Genomic DNA, 11,041 nt, shown 5'->3' with positions numbered 1-11,041 from the left:
CCAACGGTGACCTCTTGTGCACTTCCGCTTCCGGAACGGCGCGCGCGCAGCCGCAGTGGTGAGCAGGAAGTGTGTGGCTGTGGGCTTCTCGCTCGGATGCTCTCGCACTTCCTTTTCCCTAGTCTGTCCTACGGAGGGCTAAACCTAGAGATTTCTGTGTTAAGCCTCTGCTTCGTTCGGAGGGTCTAGGACAGGTGTTCTGGCTCCCGTCTGCCGGTCCTCGAAGTGTCAGGTCGCTTTCGTACCCTCACAGGCTTACACCACCCCTATTTACTTAAAAGCTTTTTCTTCAAGTCAGATGTGGATTTTCTGCTTCTTATGGCTAAGGCTAGACCTGTACAGTAGAGTTTGAGATTGTTAGGACTCTAGTTCTGGAACGTCAGGTATCAGGCCGACCTGGGATAGAATTAATTCCTAACTTCTCCAATCTGTCTCCCCCCCCCCCCCGCGCGCCCCCTAAAAACACACTTGTCTGTCATTCTCCTATACCTAACACCTTTGGCCCCAGGGCCTTTGCATAGCTATTTCCTCTACGTGCTCTTTGGCCACCTGGTAAACTCCTTATTTCCCAGAGCTCAGGTCAAAATTCACTTCCACATTAGAGTCTTCCTTAACCTCCCTGTTACTGGCTCTCAGCACCAGATAACTCTCCATTTTAGTACTTGGCATAATGGGGTTTTACCTCTATTTGTATAATATGTGTCTCTTCACCAGACTGTAAACTCCATGAAGGCAGAGATACTGTTTTTTTTTGTTGACTTATATCTTCAGCAATTAATGCAGTGCTGAAACACAATAAGTGCAACAAATGAGTAGAATCTATCTCATAGGGTTGTGAAGATTAGATAAGACCTAAGTGCTCAATAAACAAAAGCTAATTAATAAGGCAATTACTGAGATGGCCCTCGTGCTAGGTACTTTTCATAAGTTTGATGTGCTTTCATAATGAGAAGCTTGTAGTACTATAAAGAAAACACAACTGCCCAGTTTGCCCTCTTTTGGATTTGCAGGATATATAGGATGCTCCCCTAGAGCTACATAAGAAATATACACAGCTCAATTCTTCCACTTGGTGAATAGGATATTCTTTTCCACCCTCCAAAATAAACCTGAAAGGGGATTTTCTAGTTATCCTACCCTGACTCATAGATGGAAAAATCAGGCTCATTAAATGGCAGAGTATTAAATGTTTCCTGATAAAGGGGAGGGAAAGAGCCCATCTTCCAGTTGGGACTGTCACCCTGGTGGACTAAGGAGATGCAGAACAGCTGCTCTATGGGGAGCTTGAGTGATATCGCCATAGACAAGGAAAACAGTAGAAATATGGCATTGGGTTATCCTAAAACATCACATTCAGCAAAGGCAGATCCTGGAGAGAAAGATCAGTCTGGGAGAATGAGACAGACACATGAATTAGGAGTCGTGGAGAGGGTTTTGGTGGGGTATTTTTCAAGATGTCCTGGCCAGGATCAGGAAAGCTTGGCTTTTCCTATAGCTTCCACTTTCCTTCTGTATGATGACCTTGAGCCCTTCTTGCTTGTACCATATCCCTTGTTTCTTTACAAGTCCCCAGCTTCTGATGATCCAGTAGCAACGAGGGCAGTAAGAGAGCCTCCACCAAGAGCTTATTTTGGACACAATGAGCTAAAGTATTTGGGTGCCAACCCTCTCTTCATTATCTTATCCTGACTTATTATAATCAAATTTTATTTTAAGAAACAACTTGTATTTTATACAATGACATAATGTGATTACTGTAGAAAAAATAAAACAGTAAAGTAAAAAGAAAATATATATCATCCATAATCCAGAGTTAAACATTATTTATATTTAGCAAAATGAAATAATACTGAAATAATACTTTGCAATATCTTATTTTTCTTAACCTATTTATTATTAGTCCCTACATGAAAAAAAATTATTTGAGACCAGACTTTGCTCAGGTGACTAGCTTTAAAAAAATTTTTTTTAGGGGCGCCTGGGTGGCTCAGTCGGTTAAGCAGCTGCCTTCAGCTCAGGTCATGATCCCAGGGTCCTGGGATTGAGCCCTGCGTCAGGCTCCCTGCTCAGCGGAGAGCCTGCTTCTCCCTCTCCCTCTACCTGCCGCTCAGCCTACCTGTGCTCTCTATCTCTCTGTCAAATAAATAAAAACCTTAAAAAAAATAAAAAAAATTTTAAATAAAGAATAACCTGTATAAGAAAGTACACAAATTATCAGTGTGCTTTTCACAGTGTGAATTTTCACAAAGGGAATACACTATCCACACCACCAAGTAGAACATTAATAGCATCTCAGAAGACCCCCTGGTGTCCCCTTCCAGACATTATCCCCTCTTCAAGGGTAATCATTATCCTAATTTTTGGCATCATAATTTACTTTTTCCTGCATTTGAACTTTGTATAAATAGAATCTACATAGCATGTGCTCTTTTGTGTCTGCTTTCATCTACTCATCAACACATGAGTGGGATTCACCCATATTGTTATGTATACTTGTTATTTATGCATTCTCATTGCTATATAATGTTCCACTGTGGTTATACTACAATTTATCCTTTCTCTTGTTAATAGGATTTGGATAGTTTCCAGCTGGGACTACTATAAATTTTGCTGCGATGAACACTCTTCTGTATGATTTTTGGTGAACACAAGAACAAACGTCCCTCAGGAATATATATAGTAGTGGAACTGTTGGATCATAGGGTATATATGTACTTAGATACTAGATAGTAGGTACTGCCAAACAGTTTATTTGGTACCAGTTGTGTATAAGAGTTCTTTTTTTTTTTTTAAAGATTTTATTTATTTACTTGAGAGAGAGAATGAGAGAGAAAGCACATGAGATGGCGGAGGGTCAGAGGGAGAAACAGACTCCCTGCTGAGCAGGGAGCCCAATGCGGGACTCGATCCTGGGACTCCAGGATCATGACCTGAGCCGAAGGCAGTCGCTTAACCAACTGAGCCACCCAGGCGCCCGTGTATAAGACTTCTTGTTGCTCCACATCCTTATCAATATTTGATATTTTTTGTGCTTTTCATCTTGGCCATTCTGGTGAGTATGTCATAGGACTTCATTGTGTATTTAATTTACATTTCTCTGATGCCTAATGAAGATGAATCATTTTTCATATGTTTATGTCCTTTTAGATACTTTCTTTTGTAAAATGTCTGTTCAAGTCTTTGGCCCATTTTATATTGGGTTGCCTCTATTTTTTTTTTCAATGAAGTGATTTTTTTTCAAGATTTTTTTATTTATTTGTAACAGAGAGAGAGAGAGAGGGAGAGGGTGTATACAGGAGGAACAGCAGGAAGAGGGAGGAGCAGGCTCCCTGCTGAGCAAGGAGCCCAATGCAGAACTTGATCCCACAACCCTGAGATCGTGACCTGAGCCGAAGGCAGATGCTTAGCCGACTGAGCCACCCAGGCATCCCTGCCTATGTTTTTCTTATTGATTTGTAGAAGTTCTTTATATATTCTGGATACTTGTCCTTTGTTGGATATAAGTACAGCAAATGTTACCTTCCTTGCTGAGTTGCTTCTGTAGGATATTGTTTTGGTGAGCAGTATTTAAAAATTTTTTAAAGATTTTATTTATTTATTTGAGAGAGAGAGTGAGTGAGAGAGCATGAGCAGTGGGGAGGGGCAGAGGGAGAAGCAGACTCCCTGCTGAGCAGGGACCCCAATGTGGGGCTTGATCCCAGGACCCTGGGATCATGACCTGAGCCGAAGGCAGACACTTAACCAGCTGAGCCACCCAGGCACCCCTTAAATTGTTTAATATAGTGTAATTTATCAGTCTTTTCTTTTGTGGTTGGCATTTTTGGTATTTTAAGTAGGCTCCATGCCTACTTGGGGCTCGAACTCATGACCCAGAGATCAAGAGTCACACACTAACAACTGAGCCAGCAGGTGCCCCTTTGGTTTCTTATTTAAATTTTTTCCTTTTCAAAATCATGAAGATGTTCTATGTTTTTTCCCCCAAAACTGTATTGTTTTACCTTTTAATTAGATCAAAACTCACCTAGAATTGTTTTATTATATGATCTGAGATTGGGATTAAGATTTCATTTTTTTTCCGAATATTTAACTGACCTGGCACCATTTATTAAAAGCATCACACATTCCCTCATTGCATTTTATCTGGTCTAGATCTGTTTCTGGAGTTTCTATTTGGTCTTTTTTTCTGTCCCTCAGCATTATTTTAAATGGCTGTATACTATTTCATTGTCTGGAAGTGTCATATCCCCAGTTGCTAGGAATTTAAGTTGCTTTTACTTCAAACATATTTTCTAAGACCTATCTCCCTATTCCAAAAATAGCATTTTCTATTTCATCAGTGAGCCTTACATACCCTGTTCCCAGTTGGGTGTGTTGTGGAATTTTTTTTAAGATTTTATTTATTTATTTATTCGAGAGAGAGAGAGCTCAAGGAGGGGTGGAGGAGGAGGGAGAGGGAGGGAAGGAGAGAGAGAATCTCAAGCAGACTCTGTGCTGAGCATGGAGCCAGACTCAAGGCTTGATCCCATGACCCTGAGATCATGACCTGAGCCAAAACCAGGAGTTGGATGCTGAACTGACTGAGCTACCCAGGCGCCGTGGATTTTTTTTTAATTTTAATTTTTTATTTTTTAAAGATTTTATTCATTTATTTGACAGAGAGAGACACAGCGAGAGAGGGAACACAAGCAGGGGGAGTAAGAGAGGGAGAAGCAGACTCCCCACTGAGCAGGGAGCCCGATGCGGGGCTCGACCCCGGGACCTTGGGATCATGACCTGAGCCGAAGGCAGACGCTTAACGACTGAGCCACCCAGGCGCCCCTGGATTTTTTTTTTTTTTTAAAGTAAAACCGTGCTGTGGAATAAGAGGGAGTGAGGTCCCTTCTCTGGGGGCTGCTGAATGATAGCTGCTATGCAAAGGAAGGGTCTTTTCAAGAGCCAGCGTCTCTGGGGCTGTTGGCAGAGTCACTCTGGTGCCTGGGGCGAGCTATTTGCATCTACAATAGCAGTTCTGGACCCTGAAGAGCAGCAGTGACCCTGGGATACATGGAGATGCTGAACCAGCCACTCCTTAGCTTGATAAAATTTCCCATCCATCCCTTCTTCTGAGGAGCCCAGCCCCCTTGCTTCCACCCCATTTGCCAGGGAAATCTTCCTTCTTTTGTCCATTACTTATCCTGGATCCTATGTCTTAAGTCTGGAGATAGCTCACATCCCCAGTAAACTGTCCTAATGAAGATGTTTGGGGAAACATTCACAAGGGATGAGACCAGAAATGCTCATTTTGCCAAGAGAAACTTAAACTAGCAGCTGAAACAGTCTGGTCTAGAGACTTGCTCCCAGCCACCAGGCCAGCCAGCTGGGGCCAGAGCAAAGACAAGAAACTGGGAAACCATGGGTGGGTCAGCCTGTCTATGGCTTCAGGGCTGAGGAAGTTCTGGTCCCAGCTGTGGATGAAGATGCTCTTCCAGCCTTCCTCCCACCTCACCCAGGAAGAATGGGTCAGAGCCAAGAGCCACACAGATGTTCCCTGTGAATGACAGAGGCGGTGAAAAGGCGCGGGAAGGTGGAGGGAGCTGATCTGCTAGAGACCAAGGTGGGAGGGGGCTGCAAGAGAAGCCAGGGGAAAAGGCTGACAGAGTGAATGACTGTCATGTTTGCTTTCTCCTAATTAATGTGGTTTCCTTACAAACCCCTGCTGATAACCAGCTGGTTGACTCAACCATAACAACACGTGGCCTGCCCTGCCCAGGCCAGGAGCCCAGGCTGTAAGCCTCCCAAGAAGGGTCTGGTTTCATCTGCAGCAGCTGCTCCTCCTCCCCAACTGGCTTTGTGCCGTTGAGGGAAGGGACAATACCTCAACGGAGAGCGTGAGAGGTTGCAGGGGACGGCCAGGGACTGCTTGCTTTGGGCTCGCCTGGCTGCTCACCTGTGTTTCCTGTGACCTTTAAAAAAGGGGCAGTTTCTTGCTGGTCTGGCAGGGCTGCTGCCTCCAAACAGGTATGAATGGGGGTGGGTGAGGAGACCTTGGGCAAAGAACCCCTTGCTTGGTGGTGGCCTCTCTACAGGCATGCCCTGTTTGACTCAGTGGGCCTAGAAACAACTAGGCTATGTCTAGAGTCTTGGGCAATTCAGGGTTTTCCATCGGTTTTTCAGAGTTGCTCCTCTTCTTCGCTGGGACTTTTATTCTGTCCAAGTTATTTGTCTTATCCCCTTATTTGTTCATGGATTCACTGGGCCAGCAAGTATCCACTGAGCAGCTACTGTGTGCCTTTTGCAAACAAATGATTACATGCGCCAGGGGAGACTCTCAAGGGGTGGAAGCTCTTGTCTGACAAAAAAACATTATGTGAACTGGACAGTTGCCCTGGGATCTATTTGCTTCCTCCCCCGCTTTTTAAAAAGCATTTTTTATTAGTAAAATAAAATATGTTCAGAAAAATCATGTAACTTCAACGTAACATACAAGGGATTAATTACAAGGCAAAATGGATTCGTTTCTATGCTGGATCACTAGGGCATGCTGCTGCCTGAACAACGGCTGGAGGGAGGGGGGATATATGAAAGAAGTGAAATTGGTGAGAGGTGGCTTTAGGGGACTTCAAAACCTTTCAGGAGAGTGAGGCCAGAGGAAGGGAGGCCCCAGACAAAACTGCTGAAGGAGAGAAAGGCTGCCGTGCCCTTTGTGTGTATTCCCCGGGCACAGGCCAGAATCCTCTCCAAGTGAGTGCACCCTGGTAGGGACCCCCAGAGCTCACCTGGCATTAGCCTCACTCTAGCTTCAGCCAATGGTTGGGGTCAGTGCTACCTGCTCAACTCCGTGTCCTCGCAAATTAAGTCATCCTGGCTGTGGCTAGACCTTTGTGCAGAGGGCTGGATGCCCCTTCGGAAAGGGTCTTCACATTCCTGTCAGGTTGAGGAACTCGTCAGATTGCTTTCTCTGGGTGCCTGAATCCAATTCTTACATGGCGGGGGGGGGGGGGGTAGATTTTTACCTCTTAGAGCGCTTTGGAACTATTGGCATATTTTTGTGAATAGGGACAAAATGGCACCCTGGGCAGATGTTGTCCCCTGCTTGTACATGGGGGACACATACAAAAGCAAAATGGAAGGGCTACAGCCTGAAAATGAGGCTCTGCTCTACCCACTGGCCACCTTAAGTCAGTGATGCTCTCTGAGCCTCCGTTTCCCCCTCAGTAAGGAGTCCCATCTGGTTTTAAAATTCGGATTCCATAAAGACACAAAGTGAGAGAGTCTGGTCTTTAGCTTCCTCCTTCCCTTTCTGCTCCCACTCAGAGATCTCACTCACTTTGACCCTTCGGCTCTCACCCTGATGCCAGTAAGTCCGAAATCCATAGCCCTGATCCAGCCTGAGTTCCAGCCTGTCTCCAACTCTCTACAGAGATTTCTATTTGGTTCTTCTGAAGGAGCATAAATGTGCACCATGTCTAAGTAAGGCCACTGCCACCTTCCTGATAACTATCAGCACTTCTGTCAGTCTCCCTGTGGCACACAGAGTCACCATCTACTGTCCCCATCCAATCGCCAAAGTTTCCACACTTTTTGCACATTTCAAAGTTACCTCCTGATTTCTCCTGTTCCTCACCATCTCCATTTCTGTCATTTTTCCAGTACCTCCATTTGCCTTGCTCCTTGCCCTGTGCCTCCCTTTCCAATCTACTTGACTGTCCCCGTCTAATTTTCCCAAACACGCCTGGTCTCTTCCCAGCTTGATGGCATCTTGTCACCAGCAACTGGCTTCTGAATCTGCATTTTTAAAGAAGTCCTGGAATACTAACATCTGAGAATTGCTGACCAAGGGAAGTAAAGTCCCAGCTTCACACATGGGGCCTTCCACGAGGTGGCACTCCCTCTCCCCCCTTCCCTCTCTTCTGCCACAGGGACTCTCAAAGCCTCCCCTGTGCCCATTCCCCCCCCCCCCCCAGCCCCCTTACTCTCACTATGCTCCTCTTCAGGGGTGCCTTCTCTTCTTTCAAGGCCCAGCCCACTTCTCCCTTCCTTCCTCCCCGGATTTCCTGTATCTGAGCTTTCTGGGTATTCTCTCTTGCCTACCTGCCTCTCCAGTGCTAGGCTGCTCCTACCTCTGGTGACTTGATTCCAGGCTAGTCTACACGAGCCAGGACTCTCTGGGCTGTAAGTGAGTCATCAAACTTACAGGAGGACATTTGCTACCTTTTTTTTTTTTTAAGATTTTATTTATTTATTTGATACAGAGAGAGAAAGAGGGAGAGAGCAAGCACAAGCATGGGGAGGGACAGAGGCTCCCCACTGAGCAGGGAGCCCCATGTGGGACTCGATCCCAGGACCCTGGGATCATGACCTGAGCCGAAGGCAGACACTTTTTTTTTACTTCTTTTTTTTTTTAAGATTTTATTTATTTGAGAGAGCGAGAATGAGAGATAGAGAGCACGAGAGGGAAGAGGGTCAGAGGGGGAAGCAGACTCCCTGCTGAGCAGGGAGCCCGATGAGGGACTCGATCCCGGGACTCCAGGATCATGACCTGAGCCGAAGGCAGTTGCTTAACCAACTGAGCCACCCAGGCGCCCCCATTTGCTACCTCTTATAACCAACCCAGGACAGACAGGGTTCAGTGGGGCCTCGGGGCAACTGGAGCCAGAAACTCAGAAACACGGGGTGCATCCTCTCCTTCTCTCATGTCTCTATTTCTCTCTGCATTGTGCCATTATTCACTCCTTCTCTCTGTAAGGCTGCTGGTGGTTCCTAGGCTTGAGACAGGGTGGAGATCCTAAGATTGGCAGGCCCCAGGGGAATGCTATGGAGAAGCTGCAGAAAAGGCAAAAGAAGATATGTTTCTCCAAAGAAGGGGGAGTACTGTTTCAAGATAAAGGGAAAATGCTGGACAGAAAAATTAGTCAATGGTCACCCATTTGTCACAGTAACTGTGTTAGTTAGGATTCGGGTCAGCTATGCATGAGGAAAACCCCCAAGAGCAGTGACTTAAATAAGATGCAAAGGACTCTGGAGAGAGAGACCCAGGCTTTGTCTAGCTTGTTGCTCTGCCATCTTGTAGTTCTAGAAGACTGCTTGAGCGCCAGCCACTCTGCCCATGCAGTCTAGGGAGCAGAAAGGAGAAATGAATGAAGAATGGCCCGACTTGCTATCCTTTAAAGATGCTTCTGGAAGTTGCACACTCTTCAGCTTATATCCCTTGTATTGCCAGAACTTAGTTCTATGGCTGTACTTAGCTGTGAGAACTTCTGAGAGATGCCTTAGTTCTGGGCAGCCACCTGCACAGCTAAAAATCAGAGGTGCTCTTACACGCTGAGGAAGAAGGGTGGGTTGGATCTTGGACAAATAGCCTGTGCCGTGACCATAATCCCTGAGGTGCTTCAAGGGGGCATTTCCAGCCCATGGGGAACACACTGCTAGGCAAGGTGACCGGCTCCATTTTCGGACAGCCCACATCCACCCATCTGTGATTTATACGTGCCGGTTCTCCCTATGCCCTCTAACTCTTTTCTACACTATAGTATTTACATTTTTATAAGACAACACTGGCACCCAAGTCAGTTTTGGTCCTATCACACTTAAATCCTGTTCTTCTCTCATAAGTTCCAGACCCTGGTGTGCAGCTGAGGCTGGTCAGTATCTTCCTTAAAAATGTGGATCCTTCAGCGGGGCTCAGTGCCCCAGATGTTCTGTGACCTGTAGAGGATATAATTGGGCTTTTGGTACCCCCATCTCAACACCCTACATCTGTTAATGTGCCCAAGATTGAGGGAGAATGTGGAATCTCATGTCTGGTGGGCTAATTGCCGACTAACTTCACACTTACCCTCATGTGGTCATCATGCTGCCAAAATGCTCGCGTTCCACACTCTGCTCCCCCGGCCGGCTGAGCCCGCAGCAGGTCTTTACAAGTGTCTGGAGCCTTCACTTAATACCTTGACTGTCAGCTGGTGGATTTGCTTTTCCTTCTGACTTCTGCCAGGGTTAGGAGCCATCTTTCATGTTCCCATGGAGCTGTTTATTTTTTGTCTTTCTTTGGGTAAGGTTATTTTCCTAAGTAAGGTGCAAGGTCTCTCAGTACAATGGAAAGCAACCTGACTTCAGAGTATGTTGCAGATTGGGCTTCTTAGAAGTGGACTCTGAGGCGGAGGTTAGCATGCAATGGGTTTTTTAGGGAGTGCTCTTAGGACCAATGTTTGCTAAAGGGAGGGAAGGAAGGAGGATCGGACAGAGGAAGGAGGCAAGCTGTAATGAGGTCTCAGTGAAATGTCCCAGCCTCCCACAGCGAGCTCTGAAGCTGGGATGACCCTTCAGGATTGTCTCAAGTAGGGACAAGAGGGCCAGGTCTTTTTTTTTTTTTAAGATTGTATTTATTTTATTAGAGAGAGAGGTTGAGAGGGAGAGGGGGAGCAGACTCCCCACTGAGCACAGAGCCCGATGTGGGGCCCCGATCCCAAGACCCTGAGATCATGACCCAAGCCAAAGTCAGACACTCAACTGACTGAGCCACCCAGGCGCCCCAAGATGGCGAGGTCTTTGTATTCGAATGATGATGAGGCATTGAATGTAGGTCCCTTTCCGCTAGACATTCTCCACAGGAGAATGTCTAGCTCAGGGCTTTCGGCCTGCTGCCCTCTAAGCAGCTGGAAAAATAGGTCCTTTATCTTGAAATGGGGTCTGAACAGGGCCTCATGGCATCTACCCCAGAATGGAAGAGCTGGGGGCTCTAGAACTGCAGCTGACCAACTGGGTCAGCCCGGACCAGTCCTTTCACCTTGCTGAGGCTCAGTTTCTCCTCTCATAAAAAAATGATGTCTGGGGTGTCAGCAGGTGCGATGGGCTGAGGGTGGGCCCGGTTCCAGCTGTGGCCAGAACTCTGCCTAAAAGGTCTGCTCTGAATCCAGAGGTGATTCCCATGCCCTCCCCTAATCTCAGACTTTCTTTGGTTTACTGTGGGCATAATCTGAGGGCCAGGAGGTCACTAGGGTCCCAGGCCAGGGATGCGCATCGAGATGAGAGGGGGACTGCCTGAGGGACCAGCTGGCAGGGGCCC

The sequence above is a fragment of the Eumetopias jubatus genome, unplaced genomic scaffold (assembly GCF_037043125.1).
Source record: "Eumetopias jubatus isolate StellerSeaLion01/CBP00866 unplaced genomic scaffold, mEumJub1_p1.0 scaffold_6, whole genome shotgun sequence".
NCBI classification, from domain to species: domain Eukaryota; kingdom Metazoa; phylum Chordata; class Mammalia; order Carnivora; family Otariidae; genus Eumetopias; species Eumetopias jubatus.
This window is presented reverse-complemented; position numbering follows the sequence as displayed.